General features: G+C 46.7%; 1 long non-coding RNA gene across 1 annotated transcript; it reads right to left on the bottom strand.

Annotated features, from left to right (window-relative positions):
- Positions 1 to 561: 561 nt before the first annotated feature.
- On the bottom strand, positions 562 to 18,427 carry LOC144142196 (uncharacterized). The gene is made up of 3 exons (XR_013316883.1): positions 18,264 to 18,427; positions 11,152 to 11,225; positions 562 to 652 (listed from the first exon to the last, which is right to left on the bottom strand). It is a non-coding gene; the product is annotated as an uncharacterized LOC144142196 (long non-coding RNA).
- Between the last annotated feature and the right edge of the window lie 1,708 nt (positions 18,428 to 20,135).

The following is a 20,135-nucleotide window of genomic DNA, read 5'->3' on the forward strand; positions in this document are numbered from 1 at the left end:
GAGCATGAATGTGGGGTCCCAGCGGTTGTGGCTACTGACACGCTCGTACATAAGGATCCAGTCTTCTACGTCGACGTCATCCGTGCCGCTGAATGTACCGGGTTCGCGCGGGTGGGTAAGGATGATGGTCTGGCCTGTAGCGGCCTGGCTAGGCGGAGTCATGGTGAGGGTTGTCCCTCAGTGCTCTTTGCGAAAGGAAGTGTGCCGGACGTGGCGTCCGCTACGCAGCTCCGTCTTCGCAGAAGGCCAGCACCTCCACCACAAGATGTTACGAGGCGAGGACGCGGAAGAGAAGAATGTATTTAAAGTATTTACACTATTTACAGGAAGAAAGGCTGGGCTGCCGCTAACATCAGAACGACCCACAAGAGACCTCGTCGTCTTCCTCTACCAACAACCGTCGCTGGACGCATTGTTCTTGCTTGTGGACCAATCCCTCAGAACTACATCGTTCGTCGTCCGCTAGTTTGCTCCGTGGCAATATACAACGCAGCAGACGTATTCGAAGATCCCTTGCTTGAAGGCTGTCTTCACGACTATGCAGGATCCGAAAACAGGAGCCCATAAACCGCGTAGAGCTGTTGCTGTTTGCGATGTACCTTGCTCCAGGAACGTCCCTTGTCTTCCTTTGTCCTCAAGTTCCCATTGGCACCTAAAAAGAAAAACAAAACAAGGCAAAAATGAGATGTAGCTTTTCAGAAATACTGCAGGTAAAAAAAATTCAAGTGGTTACTTGCTATTTATGCCTGTAGGTAGCACCACAACAAATGTTTTAGAAAAATGGCGCAATGCCTGAAGCTGGTGTGCAAAGCATGCAATTATGGAAAGCTATGTGCCCTGGTTCACTGTTAACATGGAATGTTGCGAGGGTATTTGTTCAGAATGCGTGCAGCTGAAGACCTAAAAAATGGCAAGGCCCATTAACCCTAATATCCACTGGCCAACAGGCTGTTGGCCAATGACCTCCAATGATGTCTTTTGGCCAATGTGGCCATTGTTTGTTTGCCAACATGTTTGTTGGCCAATGATGTCGCTTGACCAACAATCCTTCGATACCCATCAGCCAACAGTCTGTATTAGCAAGCTCCCACCCAGACTCGAAGCTGTGCTAGCATGAGCTCATCGCCATAAAATGGGCTGCAGGAGCTCACCCAGCCAAAGCAGACGATGCCGTGCATGAGCCAATTGCCTTTCAAGAGCGCAGGTTGACATCTGGATCTGTCACTTCGGCAGAGTGATACATCACATGAGCTATCGTTGTTCTTAGCTTGTACCCAAGTATAAAGAGTTTCACTGCAGCTACAAGGTAGACGCACCACCACACTCACATATTGCCATTATATTTAGCTCTTTGAATGACACCCCATGGCTGTTACGTACAATGTAACATTTATATTACTAAAGAAAGCACCTGCTACAGCACAGGTAGCATTCCAAAGACGAAATTAAAAAGTTTAGTTTACCAACTCATAATTGTCTTGTAGAATCACGTGTTCATGACTGTGACTTGCTTAGGTGAAATTTCTCACTAACTGGGAGTTCAAAATTACAGTAGGATTTTTAAATGTTGCGTTGAACAAGCCTAATTTAGGCAAACAAGGAATAAGCAAACAGTCCTGTGCCATTTCATGATTGCAACCAGTGTCATTTTAAGTGACACAGTGACGGTGCTTGCATATTCTACATGTTCAATGCAGCGCAAGCAACCGAAAAATCATGCCTCTCATACGCAGCACACTCAATGTGGCTGATATGCTGCATTTTGCCCCTTCCGTGGCATTCACAAGCATGGACCAGCATTTTCTCCCACCTGCTGAACCATTTACGAGTGCTTGTCAAGGTTCATCTAGGTAAGCCTTCACATTCAATTTTAATTTTGAAAAAACTTCGGTCGGATGGAAGAAAAGGCTATACAGCGGCAGTCTTTGAATTCTGTCTTGGGTCATGGCCAAAGTCGCCTCTTCAGCCCGTCAATAAGCTGGAGCATTGTCAAAGGTGAAGACGGCTTTGCCATTGGGGTCATGTTCTCGGGCTCGCTGCAATGATTCTTCAAGAAATTCGGCCCAGTGTGCCTTGTTGGCGATACTCCAGTGAATGACGCTGCTGGCCAATATTAAGAGCAGGATGTTTGTTTTCTCTTCGGTGTCCGTCACAAGTATTACAGCTGGAGTACCCCTCTTCGCTCGGGCAAAACAAAACTTAATGTGCACCACACATTAAAATTGGTCTCATTAATGTAGTCCCATTACACCATCGTGCCCACCTTCAGCAACAATTCTGCATACTCACGGCGCTTCACTGTGACCAACTTCAGCGAACTGCCACGGCTGTCAATCCAGTGCTGAATGCAGACCGCATCCGAGAAAGCATGAAATATGGGTGGTTGTCCACAATTTCAGTCAGCACTTGCATGACAGCCTCATCGAAAATCTGTTCAACAACAACGCTTTTTGGCGGTGCTGCGGTTCGTTGCTGCAAGAAATGTAGCCGTCTTGACATTTATGCCAAGCATCTCGGGAAAAGCTTCAAGCCGCCACCGCGCCAATACACGTGAAGGATTCGGGCTGGGTCGAAATTTGAAACGGAGTTGTAGTTCTCTCCACCAGGAGCTTTTTCAGTGTTCCACGAAAACAATTTTTTAATCCATTCTCCATAAAACATCTTATGCGTAGAGATTACAGACATTCACTAACATGCGGCAACCAGAAGAGCTTTCAGTCGGTGCCTGCCATCTAAATCATCTGCTCGCGTAACATTACACAGGGAAGTTCCTTTGGTAAAACACAATTCTAAAATGCCTTTGTTATTTAGTTCTGAATCAACATTTTTTCGCAGTGTTGGCTGTTTTGTAATAGTGGTTGAGAAACAAGCCTCAAATTCAAGGCAAAGCACCTTGAGTAGGAAGAATCGCTGCAGTCACTATCGTGCCCTTATTGTGCAGCGACTCTTCCTACTCAAGGAGCTTTGCCTTGACGTTCCGACAGTTTTTCTTGACCAGTATTAGAAAACAACAGCTAACACCGTGAAAAAACATTGATTCAAAATTCAAAAACAAAGGCATTTAAGAATTGTGTTTTACCAAACGAACTTCCCTGTGTATTGTTACGTGAGCAGGCGATTTAGACGCGAGACACTGACAGACGCTCTCCGGGTCTTCGCAGGTAGTGACTGTCTGTTAAGCTCTACACGTAAGATATTTTTCACAGAATGGATAAAAAACGCCACGTTTTCATGGAACACCAAGAAAGCTCCTGGTGAACAGAAGAAGCACAATTCCATTTCAAATGCCGATCCAGCCCGAATCGTTGACGTGTATTGGTGCGATGGCGACTTAAAACATCTCAGTGATGTGCTCAGCATTAACATCAAAATGGCTATTTATTGCAGCAACAGACTGCAACACTGACAAAACGCGTGTTGGTTAAGCAAAAACTTTCCACGAGACTGTTGTGCAAGCGGTTACTGAAATTGCTGACAATTACCCGTCTTTCACTCTTTCTCAGATTCAATCTGGTCTCAGCAAAGCCATGCCACGCCTTGAAATTAGTTCCTCCAGCATTGAGCACTTGCTAGACTGCCACAGCTATTCGCTGAAGTTGGCTACGCCAAGACGAGTTGAGACAAACTGCTGAAATTATCCTTGCTACCGGAATAATGAGTTAGTTGGAGCACTTTCCCCAGCCCCTTTGGAACAAGCGAACTAGGATTACATTGTTGTGCCATGAGTACGCAGAATCACTGCAAAATGAGGGTAATGTAGTGCAACTACATTGATAAGACCAATTTTAATGTGTGGTGCACATGAAGATGTGTTTTTCCAGATCAAAGAGGGGTGTCCAGCTGCAGAACTTCTGGCGGCCACCAAAGAGGACACAAAACATCCTGCTCTCAATGTTGGCCAATGACCCTATCCACTAGGGCACCGCCAACAAAGTACACCGGGCCGTGTTCAACAAACTCTTAGAATTGTCGCAGCAAGCCTGAGAGCTCATCCCCGACGGCGAAACTGTCTTTCCTTTTGACAACACTTCAAGCACATGGATGGGCAGAGTGGCCGTTTTGGTCATGACCTAACACACAATCCAAAGGCCGTCGCCATGTAGCTTTTTCTCCAATCTGACCGAAATGTTATTTCAGAATTCCGATTGAGTGGGAAGGCTTACTACTTTCCTAGAAAAACTTTTACCAGCACTCCTGAATGCGCCAGCAGGTGGAAAAAATTTCCCCGCATTTCCCCGAGGGGAAGAATGTGAAAGTGCGAATGCAGGAGTTGAATTTGCGCGGTTCGGTAATGTTCGCAAAAGAGAGATCACACACACACACACAACTACAAAGAAAGAAAGATGCATTTATTCACAGACACCTATTTGTGTTGTCGTTGTACTTGATTGCTAGAGCGGATCTCAGCTTTGAAATTTCGTGTCAGTACTCCTTTAAGCGGGTGCATTAGCCCTTCTCAAGCCCGATTCCTGGCCAATCCCCCACGTGGGTATGTGCCATGCACAGACACCTATTTGTGTTGTCGTTGTACTTGATTGCTAGAGCGGATCTAAGCTTTGAAATTTCGTGTCAGTACTCCTTTAAGCGGGTGCATTAGCCCTTCTCACGCCCGATTCTTGGCCAATCGCCCTAAGTGGGTATGTGGTGCGGACGGACGGACGGCGGTGGACGCGTGATTCAGATTACTTGGCCAATCGCCCTAAGTGGGTATGTGCTTAAGAAATTAGGAACTCTTCTTGGCCAATCGCCCTAAGTGGGTATGTGATGCGGACGGACGGACGGCGGTGGACGCGTGATTCAGGGTCGCTTAAGAAGTGCATTCGCACTTAAAAAAGACCGCCGGTCCATGATTACAACGCCACAGCAGACGCAAAATGCAGTACATCATCTGCATTGAGTTTGAAGCATATCACAGGCATAATGATTGGTTTTAAAGATAAATGAGCGCTATGCTTAAAGGAGCCATGAAGACAAAATACAAGTTGGGTTTATTAGAAATACTGCTTAGTCCCGATAATAATGATACCAATATCATCGCAATCTTCGAACAAATAACGGAGATATTGAAGAAAACGTTTGAAGCAGTCGCGACCCCCTAGCCAATTTCCCGCAACTTTTCTATGACGTCACGGAACCTTGTTTGTGCGATTGGCGGCCGCCTAAGAGACCTGTCGCGACGACACATGACTGGACGTCTGTAATGGGGCCTCTAGTTCCATTTTACCGCATCACTTGAATGCTAACGTGCAGTTAACGCACTTGAAAATTATGTTTTATTGTTGGCCCGTATGACGTCATTCTTGCTCATAACACGTCACTGTGGCGCAAAATTTGAAAGTTTTTAAATACTTCTTGCTTTTTTTTCGTTAAAAAACATCTTTTGTGGCTCTAATGGAGCTGAGTGAGATACTGAATCCTCGTTCTTTCAAATTAAACGAAGTTGTATTTTCTCTTCATGCCTCCTTTAAATGAGAGCTAATTAGCTGCTTACTTAAAAAAATGGCACTGTAAGTGTTAATGTACCACATACAGCTATATGCCATGTGCTCGCCATGAGAAACCAGATTCCTCACTTACAATGACATGCACATTTAGTGAAAAGTGTAATCAGACCGCTCACATAAATCATTTTCTATGTTACGTAGCCTCACTTGAATAAAAAGCCGTTTTCCAAACCACGTACCTTGACTGCGCTAAACATCTCTTCACAAACATACAAGCTCTTGTTGCTTGCACTGCTGAAGGGTGTATGCACTGGACTTTCGACCATGCAACGGCGCTACCTGCATGGCGGTGCCGACGCCATAAGTGTGGTTGGACTCTGTAGCATGGGCAGCGCTTTCCCGACATGAAATGTGGTTTGGAGCATGGTGTTGGCAATAACGTTCGTGTGGACCGTGTTTTTTTCTGCTAATCCGTGGGCTTGCAAATGCCTTGTCGTAAGAGTACCCAGCATTGTTCACACTTAGAAATTCCAGGCTGCGCTGTTCACGCCTTCAACAACAGCAGACTCTAAGCAGGCCGCACAACAAAAACAAACAAGCCGTTTCTTTTAAATTTTTTTTTCTGCTTTGAAGTGAACACTAGGGGGGTGCTTGAAGACGGTCTGATTTCATTCGACGAATTTGCAGAGAAGTTATTTAGCCCCAAATCTGTTGCACCCGTTTCATTTCAGCTGATCCCCAGGATGATGGGTGTCTAAGCTTTCACCTCGCGCCTCGTCACATGTTTGAAACATTACATAGTGCTAAAATGTTTATAAATCAAGGTAGCCGGTGTACTTCATGGGTGAGACGAACCCAACTGGGCACGCAGCCTTAACATAGGCTACTGCCAGTGTTTTGAGGTGAACGCGCCTACATGCGTGCAATGCCGCTTCTCAGGTAATTGTGGGCATCTAACCCTTTTGTCGCATTTGCCTCTTTTCTAATGACCAAGGGTGTTTAGAGGTAACACACTACAGCTTGACGCTGGGTGCACAGCTTGAATACTTCAAAAACAGCGCAGAGACGAAGATGTATGGAGTGGTAAACTAGAGCGCTCTTTATTTTTTACTTGTCTCTGTGCTGTTTTTGAAGTAGTCAAAGCGTGTCCCATGATCTTGTTCTGCTTATAACTTCCGCTTCGTCTACACCGAAAAGAAAACACTTGAAATTCATTCATAAAATCTGTCGTCACTGCTGCAACTAATTTTATCATGTAGTTACCTCGCAATTGTGCCCATCCAGACCCTGTGCATGAAAGCCCAGCTTTATTGGAGGACGTTCATGCGTGCGACGCACCAGAACACTGTCGCCACAGCACCTCACCATCTTCCCTATTCAATATGCGTGCAGTATGCCTGGGTGGCTCATCTTACACGCCGTCATCACATAAAATATCGTTGCAGCCATGGACAGAGAAATTTGCCTTACTCGAGCTACGGTTTGAAGCAAGGCAAGAAATAAGGAAAGAAGCACATCGTAATGATACCGAAATAGCACGAAACAGGTGCGTTATCTGCGCCGCTGTGTCTGTCCAACCATTTGACGGTTGCATTCGCTGCGCAAAGTTCTCAACCACCGCTCTAACATTCAGGAAGAAAACAGGAGGAAAAAAAATGGCACGCTTGTTTTTGTTGTGCGGCCTGCTTACCATCTGCAGTTGTAGGAGGCGTGAACAGTGCAGTCCGAAATTTCTAAGCCAAAACAATGCTGGCTACTCCTTACGACAGAGAATTCGTGAACCCACGGATCACGCAGAAAACACACCGTCCACACGAACGTTCTTGCCAACACCCCGCCAGAAATTACGTTTCGCATTGGGCAATGTGCTGCCCGTGCGGCAGAGTGCAACCGCACTCATGGCGTTGCAGCCGCCATGCAGGTAGTGCCATTTCATGGTAAAAGCCCAGTGTATACACCGTTCAGCAGTGCAGGCAACAAGAGCTTGTAGATTTGTGGAGAGATGTATAGCACACTGAAGGTATGCGATTTGGAAAAGGGCTTCTCATTCAAGTCAGGCTACATATACATAGAAAACGATTTATGTGAGAGGTCTGTTCACACTTTTCACTAAATGTGCATGTCATTGTGAGGAAGCTGGTTTCTCACGACGAGCACGTGGCATACAGCTGCATGTGGTACATTAACACCTACAGTGGCATTTTTGAAGTAAGCATCCTATTAGCACTCATTTAAGGAATGTTGGAACACCACACGTCCTTAAAGAAGTCTCGTCCAATCTGCATTCATGACATCACAAAATGCAGCCCTCCTTTAAACAACCATGTTCACTAAGCACAAAAAAAAACAGAAAAAAAGACGGATGTAAGCACAAACAGGGTGCCACTCACAACTACAATTTATTTTGAAAAGAAGAAACATATATACACACTCTTCGTGCATGTCACACATTGATACTATGAATTGCATCACATGTCCTTACCTAAATACACTACGTCTCTCTGTGAGAGTGCTATAGACGGCTGGACGGCGCATTTGTTGCCTTGTTTTCTGATTGTGCATTTCAAGTATTTCCCCGGTTTTTCATCTTTATGTTTGCAAGCAAGTGGTAGCGCCAAATTTTGCGGTGCATTTACACTCATCAAAATAGGTTGCCAACTGTAAGACGTTGCCTTTGTTCGTGATTGTCTTGTAGGAAGCAGGCGTGAAGCGGATGCGGCTTCCCACATTTATTTAGGTCGCGTAGGCCCGGTAAGCACGAGGGGCCGCCCAGCTGCTGAGTCGACGTTCGATATGTCCTGTGGTGCGTGGCACTGCCCACGCAGCCCGGGCAAGCCCCGCTGATGATGCTCGTGGGATGACGCAGATGATGATCGTGTGCGCTGTGCATAGTGACGAGGTCGGCGCTTACTGATCGCTGTTGGACGTCGTCGGAGTGCCGACGTGGAAAAGTAGCCACGAAAGCAGTGCTTGCACCGCTGCCTACGAAGCCTGTGGCGCCGAAGCTGGAGCACCGGGTTGTTTGTCAATTGAACTCTCGAGCCGTCCAAAAGGGTGTCTTCTGCACATGTGTTGAGATGCTGAGGAAGCTGGGCATGGCAAAAACTGGTACTTGCTTCACACCATAGTGCAGTCCATTCAGCCGAGACTGCGGTGTTCTCGATGCACCTAGGTGTGCTGAGGGCCGCCATGGACGCAGGGACTGCAGGTGTACCGATGACATCGTCCTTGATCCGAGTGTCAGGACCAGAGGAACTGGCACGGGATGACGTTATCAGTGTGCGCGACACAGGACTTTCGCAGCTTCGAGTAGGCGCAGAGGATGTCTTGCCTGGCAGGACGCCCTTGCGATAGTCCTGACTTCTGTAAACGGCGCTGTTGGGAATGCCTCTGTCTCAACGTCGCTCGAGGAGAAGCAAAATTTGCTAATACTGTCCTTGCCATGGAAGGAGGTGGAATGGAGGGCGGTTGCGGCCAGTGAGCGTCTTCAATGACGTCGGCTGCCGCTCGTCGACAGAGGGGTGCCTTCTCGGGATGTGGTCGGAGCACACAAGGCAGGCTGTGGTTGGTTAGCGTCCACTGTGTCGTCGTCGGCCGGTCCCGTCAGTAAAGGTGCAGCTGCCACGCTGGAGACGGAGACCAAGGTGTCGGCGTCGGTGGGAGCGAACATCGCTGTGCTGGGTTGCACGGAGGGTACCGTGTGTGGCGGCGTAGTATGCGCGAGCCGTGCGGGTACCTCGTGTGCTGCAGGCGGCGGCGAAGCGTGAGCGGACCGTGCCGGTACCTCATCTCCTGCAGGCCGAAAGAGCTCGTCCGTGAGGCCATAGTGCGCGAGCACGGCAGCGCGAAGGTCGTCGTAGGGGGTTTTGCTGGGCGGTGGTAGGGCGAGGACGCAGCGGAGCTCGAGCGGAAGCGTCTCCCAAAGGATGGAGTGCTTGAACGGCTGTATTGTGACGTAGTTCCGCGAGAACGTAGCCTCAAGCTTGATAAACCAACCTCGGAGGTTGCGCGGCTCGAACTCCGGTATGGGCGGGTTTCCCCATGTCGCCATGTCGGTGTGCCGCTGGCCGGGTCACAGGCGCGGAAAGTCCGGGTCACCACTTTGTAGGAAGCAGGCGTGAAGCGGATGGGGCTTCCCACATTTATTTAGGTCGCGTAGGCCCGGCCAGCACGAGGGGCCGCCCAGATGCTGAGTCGACGTTCGATGTGTTCTGTGGCGCGTAGGACTGCCCACGCAGCCCGGGAAAGCCCCACTTACGATGATCGTGGGATGATGCAGATGATGAAAGTGGCGCTGCTAGAAAATGAGGTGCACGTCACTACAGTCTGTTCGTGTTCCTTTGGTCTTACATTGATGCATCTTCCCATTTGTTTTAGATAGCTCACTGAACCGATAATTCAATATCATAAACCACCCCATGGCCTATCTAATATGCTGGGACTGAGGTTTTATGCCACCGCCTTCGCTTCGTGTTGCGCCCATTGTTTGAGCTTTCTTTTTGATGGCTGCAATATGCCTCTCAACTTCTTTGGTGCCTCAAACACCACACTTACCCATATCTTGTCGCCACATTCTTCAGCTTGTGTGAAAGCTTGTGTGCATTCGGAATTAACACGTATTCCCAATTCTTTTCTTTTTCCTGATGCAAGCTGAATGTTCATGCACCTGCTTTCACCTATCTGGCCATTTTTTTGGCAGGCTAGCGTGAGTGCGCATTTTTGATAACCATCACCCCTCAAACGCGCCATCAGTCCCAGCCAAGGGTGGTTTTTGATATTGTATTGTTGGTCGAGTAAGCTATGTAGGTCAAATGGGAAGATGTGTGAATGTAAGACAAAAGGAACACGAGCGTGCCATCAATAACAAAGACAGCCTTTCACACCTGGCCGCTTATTGTGATGACTATAAATACACGGCAAAGTTTGGCACTACCACTTGCTTGCATAAACATAGAGATCAAAGAGCCAAGGAAATACTTGAAGACCACACAATCAGAAAACGAAGTGACAAATGCATCATCCAGCCATCTGTAAGACTATCACAGCAAGAAGTAGTGCATTTAGATAAGAATATGTGGTGCAATTCGTAGCATCAATGTGTGACATGCGCCAGTGGCAGATCCAAGGGTGGGCAGGAGGGGCAATCGCCCACCCAACCGCCCACCCCAAAGCCACTAGCTACTCTACCCCACCACCTTTCACTCCCCTCGGAAGTGATCTTTCGGCACGTGTAATTTTTTAGGCTGCAGTGTGGACCATTACCATCCACGGCGAGCAAAGCACCCCTCATTTGTTGTAACTAATGCAACCACTCCATGCTAATCACTTTCTCCCCACAAACAATTTTTCCCTTCAAATAGCTGAGTGCACCAGCGAGAAGGGAACCTTTTTTAAACATGTCACACGGTTGTCTGAAATATGTTGATCAACAAGCACCTCCTGAGCAAGTGAGAACGAATCACGGCGTTTGGTTGTGCCTACCCCCCCCCCAAAGTCCCCTGGATCCGCCCCTGACATGCGCCGAGAATGTGTACATATGTTTGTTCTTTTTAAAGTAAATCCCAGTCGTGATTGGCGGCCTGTTTGTGTTTACCTCCGTCTTTTAATCTGACTTTTTGTGCCAGTGAACATGAATTTAAACCAACTCACCCAGTTATCTGTTTTGATGCACTTTAACATGTATTCAACGGTCCTCAATTGTACGCACCTGGTTACAAGCCCAACATGGTGTGTTTTGATGTGGCACATTGCAGCAGTCGAGGTTATTTCGCAGGGTGATCACTGAAACCGAGGAAAAAGACAGGCATGGAGATGTGAAAGTACGCAAATATGCACTGCATAAGCTTTACAAAAGGCATGCGCCATCTCAGACGATGCAGCCTGACAGTCTTCTCAGCGTTCATGTGATGTAATATTCTGCAGTCCAGTCAAAGTGCTGTGGTTTTGAAGTCAAATTTGGGGCTAGTGCACAGAAGCTATAAACATGGGCAGTAAGATGTACTGCAGAGTGCTATGGATTTATTGATACCATGAGGTGTTTTTAACTTGAGCTAAAAGATGCGGTTTTGTATACTAATGATTGAGCTAGCACAAGTGGTGAGTAAAAACTCTATTCACACGCTCGCAATAACTAGCAACGGACACCCTACTAACCCTTTCACTGCCACTCCCAAGATAATTAGGGCAAACCCACACGTACACCCGTGTACCTGCGTTGCCTCTTTACCTAACTCCCTGCCACTTCTAGACAACTCGTTTAAAAAATATTGTGGGTGTGTCGTGCCATCCATTGATATGCCACAGAAATGCTTAAACCGTGTCAGGTAAAGTTCAGACAACAACTGCATCGCATGTTTCTTCACCCGGGTTATACCTGTACTACACGAGCGTTTTGAAGGACATTTCAGTCGAATGACCTTCAAAATTTCAAATGTCATTCGAACTGGAAGGAGTTCTGTCGATCTACACGACCATTCTCAAAGGCAGTTGAAAGTTTCCGCGTTTGCCCGCCATGTTTTGGTGTCGCCACTGTTGCCATGTCTCACTGGCGAAAATTTAATTTTAGAGTTAAAATGGGCAAAAAAGCAATTATTCGTAATTACATTTATAGCAATCTACAAGCACGCACAAAGCATGCACAATGCAGCCAGTTTTTGTCTTTTTTCGTACTTCTGGTATTGAGAGTACTAAGTTACCTCGTAATGGTAGAGCGGGTGACAATGAACGAAAACAAGTGAAAAATTGTGAAGATCTCGCACTTCAAACACCCAAGTTTTACTCGTAAATAATTGGTTTTGTTATTACGGCTTGCAGAAACTGAGACCGAGGGTACGACCGTTCGTGTTTCAAAGGCTTTTGAGACTCTCAAATGTAGTTGTTGTGCTCCTTTGACTGAAATGCCATTTTAACCAAATGACTGAAAAACGTTGTGTAGCAGCTCAAAGGTGTCATTTGAGTCAAATGACATTCGACTCAAAGGCCTTCGAAACGCTCGTGTAGCACGGATATTACTTTGTCTTATCTCAGTGGCATGGCCGCACTGGCCATGGCGAGTCAGGTACGACCAAAACACCAAAGGGAGCCTTGCTATCTGTGTGTCAGCTGCCAGCTGCCGCTTAGTGTGGTGCATTATTTCAAACATTACACTAAAAAGTTTTCCAAATATCTTGACATCCTAATTAACAGGTAATTATTCCGTAACTGGTTGAGTGCAACCTTGAATAGATTGTTCACGTTTTGCAAAGAATCATACTGCATTACTGTAAAATTTCTCATAATTGACCAGGTATAAGAAATATAAGGTGTAGATGCAGCGATATATAAGGTGTAGATGCAGCGATGGCGTAGAGGTAGAACACCCGCCTCACGTGCAGAAGGACCGTGGTTCGAATCCCGGTGCCGGACAATTCCAACCGGATTTAAAAAAAAAATCCGCGTATTGATGGAATTGCACAAAGGGGCTTGGGGTGCGGCCTGACCCCGGCGACCATTGCCAGCAATGCACTCCCTCACCAGAGCAGGACTGGCCACCCTGGTGTAGTAACGGCCACAACCTCCCATGAATACGCCAATTAACCCTCGGCCCTCAGTCCCCAGCGGCTGCGAAGCAACTGACCACGGCGGCGGTCAGACTTGTGACACAGCAGAGAGGGTGCTAAGAATCCCTGGATCCGGACAGGCCGCCAATGGAATCTGAACCTGGCAACGTTTAACGCGCGAACCTTATCTAGCGAAGCAAGTCTCGAGGTGTTGTTCGAGGAATTAGAGGGCATTAAATGGGATGGGATGTAATAGGGCTTAGCGAGGTTAGGAGGGGAGGCGAAGCCTTTACGGTGCTGAAAAATGGACACGTCCTTAGTGGTCTAGACGACAGAAGAGAACTGGGAGTGGGATTTCTAGTCAATAAAAGCATAGCTGGCAACATAGACGAATACTATAGCATTAACAAAAGGGCAGCAGGTCTTGTAATTAGGCTCAATAAGAGGTACAAGCTCAAGGTGGTGCAGGGCTACGCGCCCACATCCAGCCACGACAACCAAGCAGTGGAACGCTACTATGAAGATGTGGAATCGGCAATGGCTAAAGTAAAAACGCAGTATACCGTAGTTATGGGGGACTTCAATGCTAAAGTAGGCAAGAATCAGGCTGGAGACAAGGCAGTTGGGAACTATGGTCTGGGCTGTAGAAATAGCAGGGGGGACCTACTAGTTGAGTTTGCAGAACGGAATAACCTACGCATAATGAATACCTTCTTCTGTAAACGGGAGAGTCGGAAGTGGACCTGGAGGAGCCCGAATGGGGAGCACAAAAATGAAATAGACTTCATATTATGCGATAACCCTGGCGTCGTGCAGGATGTGGATGTGCTCGGAAGGGCAAGGTGTAGTGACCACCGTATGGTAAGTAAGATCTCGAATTAGGCTAGATTTGAGGAGGGACCGCAACAAGCTAGTACGAAAGAAGCCGATAAATGAGCTAACACTAAGACGTAAAGTAGAATTCAGGATCGCGCTGCAGAACCGATATTCCGCCCCTAACGAGGAAGCCGAGCTTACGACACAGGAAGCCAGCGACAACCTTACACGCATTATCACGGAGTGTGCAGTGGAAGTAGGCTAGACACTATGGCTAGACAGGATACTGGTAAACTTTCTCAGGAGACGAAAGATCTAATCAGGAAACGGCATACCATGAGAATCTCTACCGCAGCTGACAGAATAGAACTAGCCGAGCTCTCGAAGTTAATCAATAAGCGTAAGACAGCTGACATACGGAAGTATAATATGGAGAGGATCGAATACGCTGTAAAGAACGGAGGTAGCCTGAAAGCAGCGAAGAGACGTCTTGGCGTGGGGAAAAATCAGATGTATGCAGTTAAGGATAAGCAAGGCAATGTCATCACAAATAGGGATAAAATAGTCACAGTGGCTGAGGAGTTCTACAGGGATCTGTACAGTAGCCGGGACATCCAGGATAATGCCGAACGAGACAGTAGTTCAGAGGAGATAGACATCCCACCAGTAACGACCGAAGAAGTAAGGAAAGCTTTGAAAGAAATGAAAGGGGGCAAAGCACCTGGTGAGGATCAGATAACAGCAGACCTCTTGAAGGATGGCGGAGAAATTGTACTTGAAAAACTGGCAAACATGTATACGCAATGCCTAATGACCGCAATGGTACCGGAATCTTGGAAGAACGCGAACATCATCCTAATCCATAAGAAAGGCGACATGAAGGACTTGAAAAATTACAGGCCGATCAGCTTACTGTCAGTCGTCTACAAGGTATTTACCAAGGTAATCGCTAACCGAATCTCTGCAACCTTAGATTTCAGTCAACCTAACGAACAAGCAGGGTTCCGTAAAGGTTCCGTAAAGGACCATATTCACACGATCAATCAGGTGATAGAGAAGTGCGCTGAGTATACTGAACCCCTAGGGTGTCCCAGCTATCATGCACCAAGATTTAAAACAAGAGAAATGGCGTAACTGGAAGAAAACCTAGTGCATAATGTTTGCAGTACTGTGAAGAAGCGGAGAGTAATTTTTTCGTTAATGAGACTTAATTAATTAATTATAATTATTTATCTAACTCGAGAAATACTGTCCTAATCACTAAAGTGTCAATGGGGCACTTGTAGGTAACCACGAGGGGCATCTAACTGCGCTATTTTCAGCGACGAACTAATTGCGTACTCATTTATTCTGACTGATAAAGGAAACCCGCGAAATATGAAAAATACCACGTGACGACGCTTACGCGCGCATTGTAAAGCAGCGTCCCCAAACAAAGCTGATTGAAAGCAACTGCTTCGCGTGTTACCCGCCCGAAGAGACAGCGCATCACCTTGATAATAGCATGCACGGAAGGAGCAGCAGCAGCAAGATTCGCGGGACGCGTGTGCAGATAAGGAACAAACTCGGTTGCGATTTCTTCTGTGTTTCTTTTTTCTATTTCATTCTGGCTAACTCAGAGGCAGCCTGTTTGAGGGCGTTGCTTTACGGTGTGCGCGGAGGCGCCGTCACGTGGTATTTTTTATATTTCGCGGGTTTCCTTTTTCAGTCAGAATAAATGAGTACGCAATTAGTTCATCGCTGAAAATACCGCAGTTAGATGCCCCTCTTTGTTACCTACAAGTGCCTCATTGACACTTTAGTGATTAGGACAGTATTTCTCGAGTTAGATAATTAATTACAATGAGTTAATTAAGCCTCATTAACGAAAAAAATACTCTCCGCTTCTTCACAGTACTGCAAACATTATGCACTAGGTTTTCTTCGAGTTACGACTTCACTCTTTTTTAAAATCTTGGTGCATGATAGCTGGGACACCCTGTATATAGCCTTCATAGATTATGAGAAAGCATTTGACTCGGTCGAAACCCTAGCAGTCATTCAGGCATTACGGAACCACGGGGTAGATGAGCATTATGTAAGAATACTAGAGGATATCTATAATGGGTCTACAGCTACCATCATCCTCCATAGGGAGAGCTGTAAAATACCTATAAGGAAGGGTGTCAGACAAGGAGACACAATCTCTCCTATGTTAGTCACAGCATGCTTGCAAGAAGTATTCAGAACGTTGGATTGGGAACAGGTGGGAGTAAGGGTTAATGGAGAATACCTCAGTAACCTCAGATTTGCTGATGACGTGGCCTTGCTAAGTAACTCGGGGGACGAATTGCAAAGCATGCTTTCCGCACTGGGCGAACAGAGTAGAACCGTGGGCCTGAAAATTAATATGCAGAAAACTAAAGTAATGATCAATAACCTCGGGACAGCACAGCAGTTTGAGATAGGTGGCGAGGCAGTGGAAGTGGTAAGCGAATATATCTACTGAGGCCAAGTTGTGACCCCAGATCCCAACCACGAGGCAGAGATAATTAGAAGGATCAGAATGGGGTGGGGTGCATATAGCAGACATTCTCAGATAATGAATAGCAGCCTACCATTGTCGCTGAAGAAGGAAGTGTATGACAGCTGCATCTTACCGGTACTCACCTACGGGGCAGAGACTTGGAGGCTCACTAAGAGGGTTCAACTTAAATTGAGAACGGCTCAGCCGGCAAAGCGGAAAATGATAGGTGTAACATTAAGGGACAAGAAGAGAGCGGAGTGGGTCAGGGAGCAAACTGGTGTTAAAGACGTATTAGTAGAAATTAAGAAGAAGAAATGGACGTGGGCAGGGCATGTAATGCGAAGACAAGATAACCGCTGGTCATTAAGGGTAACAGAGTGGATCCCTAGAGAAGGCAAGCGCTGCAGGGGGCGGCAGAAAGTTAGATGGGCAGATGAGATCAAGAAGTTTGCGGGGATAAATTGGTCACAGTTGGCACAGGACCGAGGTAATTGGAGAATAATGGGAGAGGCCTTTGCCCTGCAGTGGGCGTAGATAGGCTGGTGATGATGATGATGATGATGATGATGATAAGAAAACCATGGCAGTGAAAGGGTTAAGTGTCTTTTCGAATATGCGGAACTGCTGACAAAATTTTGCATTCCACGAAATCCTGTGGTGAGCAACTTCGATGCAGCACTTGACGATTGCTTGACACATAAGCGGTTCCTTCGTGCTCACATATCTGTCAAACCGTTGGCTCCAGCTACGCACACTGCCGCATTGAAGGATCCGTACTGGGTAGCGCGTTATGAACGACCCACCAAGAAGCACACTGCAATTGTAGAGAAACAGCTGCGCTGAACTCGTGCACTGTTGAGTGAAGCCAGCGTGTCACAGCAGGAAGTGCTTGGGCATCAGTTAGTATTATTTTTTCTTTACACAGCCAAAATTTGAGCACTTCATAGCTGACAGCATTCACTAGGTGGGCCTTATTCACCCAATAGTGCACGAGCCCACCTGACACACGCAGTCCATCCATCGGTATCACTAGCCTTCGTTAGGGGCTGGGGTGTGCTGGTAGATGCTCCTCCATTGCATTCCTTGTCTTCTTAAGTTCGATTAATAATTAACAATAAATCTTGAGTTGAGTGAGCGCCTACAGTATTCCTTGTTAGTTTCTGTGTGACCCGCGGTTTTCGGATAATGGTACCTTGCAAACTCGCTTAACTTTCTGCACTAGTTTACAACGATACAGGTGCCTCTAAAAACAAACCCCACACTCCCCGCAAGCTACTTCCGACGGAATCAAGTGTAGCTTTTTCGCAAATATTTCTGGGGCACCTCCTGTCCAAGTTATTATTTTAATCTAACGTGGCTGTCCATTCGGGTGTAGTGGCCACGGCGTTGCGCAGCCCACGCTAAATTTAGACTTCGATCCGCATCCGCGGTCAATCCTGGATGGACAGGCTACACACACATGCCCCGGTGTTAAAAAGCATCGCGTGATGTCAAATAAAGTGTAGACCTGTACTACAGCGCCATTATCGTAGTTAAGGTCCAGCTTCAGCATGATTTGATGCTGACTGTCGCGGTAACTGAACCGGTAAATCCAGCAGGCTCACCTAAGCCTTCAGAGCAAATGAGGTGGGGGTCTAGTGAACTGTGATGGTAGGGTTTCACGCGCCGACGCAACGCAGGCGATGAGGCGCGCCGTGTGGAGAGCTCCGGATTAATTTTGACCGCCTGGGGATCTTTAACGTGCGCCGAAATCTCGTACACACGGGCGTTTTTTGCTTTTCACCTCCATCAGAAAAGCGGCTGCCGCGGCCAGAATCGAACCCGCTACCTCGTGCTCAGCAGCGCAACGCTTTAGCCAGTGAGCCACGGCGGCGGGTCAGGGTCTAGTGAACTCTGATCCACAAATAACAAACATAACTTCCAAACAAGTACTCATTGCAAAAAACGCGTAGTACTTACCGTACTACAAACGACGTTTCCAACGCAAAATCCTTCTTTACTGCAGTCTCCAGCTTGCGAACGGCACACTTGGTTCGGATGCAACGTTATCCATCACTGACGCGTGAAGCAGACGGCGATGATCGTAACACCTGCGTTCTACCCGGCCCCGCGTGTCCAACACGCGCGTGTGTCGGAAGAGCAGACATAGCCTTCTGAAAATTCTATAAAGATGACTTAACATAAACGAGAAATCTAACTATAAAACTGAACAAAACGAGCCCCAGCACCAGGCAGCTAACATACATACAAACAAACATAGACAAAGTGAGAGGTAGTTGCCAGACTGCAGTAATAACAGCTCTCTTTTCAACGAAAGTCATGTTTGTACGCTGATATTGGTAATAATCGTTCTGTTTTTAACAGATATAATAAGTTTAAATATCACATTTGAGATTTTTAGATGCAAAAGGGAATACGCGTGAAATTACCCTGAGAAATTTGTGCTGATGGAAATAAAAAACTTGACTTTCTTTGTTTAATTAGTTCATGGTAGTTTTTTGAGGGAGAGAACTTTTCCACTCTGGGATCAGGTAGGGGATGGCAAGCGCTTGCTGTTGTAAAAGAAGGGGGGAGAAATAATAAAACACCCAGTGCAAAAAAAAAAGAGAATTGCATTGCGGGGCTTCGAACCACAGGCGCTCAAGGCGATACGGTGATAGTCGAGCGTTTAACCACTGAGCTACCGCGCAGAACGCGCTTTTTAAGCGAGAAGTTTATACAGTTACTTTCGTCCTCAGTGATTGTTGTCGCTTGTGTTTAGTTTCGCCCGCATTTGAGAAATTATGGCAATTATCACGCTTGTTTGTCACGCACCGATCTTGCACCCGAGGCCAAATATACTGTGCTACAAGTGATTTCGCGAAAACTACCGTATGTACTCAAGAAAAGCTTTCGCAGATCATCTCCGACTTCTTCTCTGCAAGCCATGAAAGCCACGTTTTAAATGGAATATGCGTCGCTGGCTTTGATAACGCTTGTTTGTCACGCACCCATCTTACAGACAAGCCGCATCATGCTAATTATTATTACAAGCGATGTCACTTCTGGCACGTCAAGCGCAGCAAACTCGTTGTGCAAGACGACCGCTGACAGCAGTGCAGACCTGTGATATCCTGCGAGATGTGTGGGGATGTTACAAAGGCCACCAAAGTCGCCCTCCGCTATTACGGAGGTGAGATTCTCGTTGGTTCAACTCCAACAAGGGCAGCCGCAATTGCCACAGTTCTTGCTTTTGTTTCTGGCTTTCTGCCAATTTGTTGCGGTGGGACTTGTGCTGCACCTGATTCACACGCCGCCTAACAAATAATTACTTAGCTGCAGCCCCCAAACAAGCAGCTACTTTTAACAATACCGTTGTTGCATTTAGCAACTATATGAAGAAGTGTGGTCCAAACAACGTGCAGTGCCTTCTACTGCCGTGACTGAAGCAATTACTGCTTAGTTATAATAACGAAATTGAAATGGAAGATACACGAGGTAATCTACTGATGTTACCAGGAACCATTTGACAACATGGAAAATAATAAATAGACAAGTATATTGTCACGGAGCATAGTGGTATTGCCCACCATTATGCTCCGTGACATTATTGACTATGTGACCATGACTATATATGCTCCCTGTAACAATATTGACCACCATCACAGCAAGAGCCCTGTACGAAAAACCTAGGCACGCTTGCAATATAGAAAAAGCAAAAACAAGTGGCCTCATTAAAAAAAGTCCTGTCTGCTTAAAGCTTGTCCTCTAAGACATCTGTATCGTCAATTCAGTTTGTCATCAACGAAAAGCATTAAAGGCTAGCAATGAACAACCGTGCTTGTTGTGGTA

Source organism: Haemaphysalis longicornis, unplaced genomic scaffold, assembly GCF_048455015.1.
Source record: "Haemaphysalis longicornis isolate Haplotype H1 unplaced genomic scaffold, Haemaphysalis longicornis Haplotype H1 scaffold_6, whole genome shotgun sequence".
Classification (NCBI taxonomy): domain Eukaryota; kingdom Metazoa; phylum Arthropoda; class Arachnida; order Ixodida; family Ixodidae; genus Haemaphysalis; species Haemaphysalis longicornis.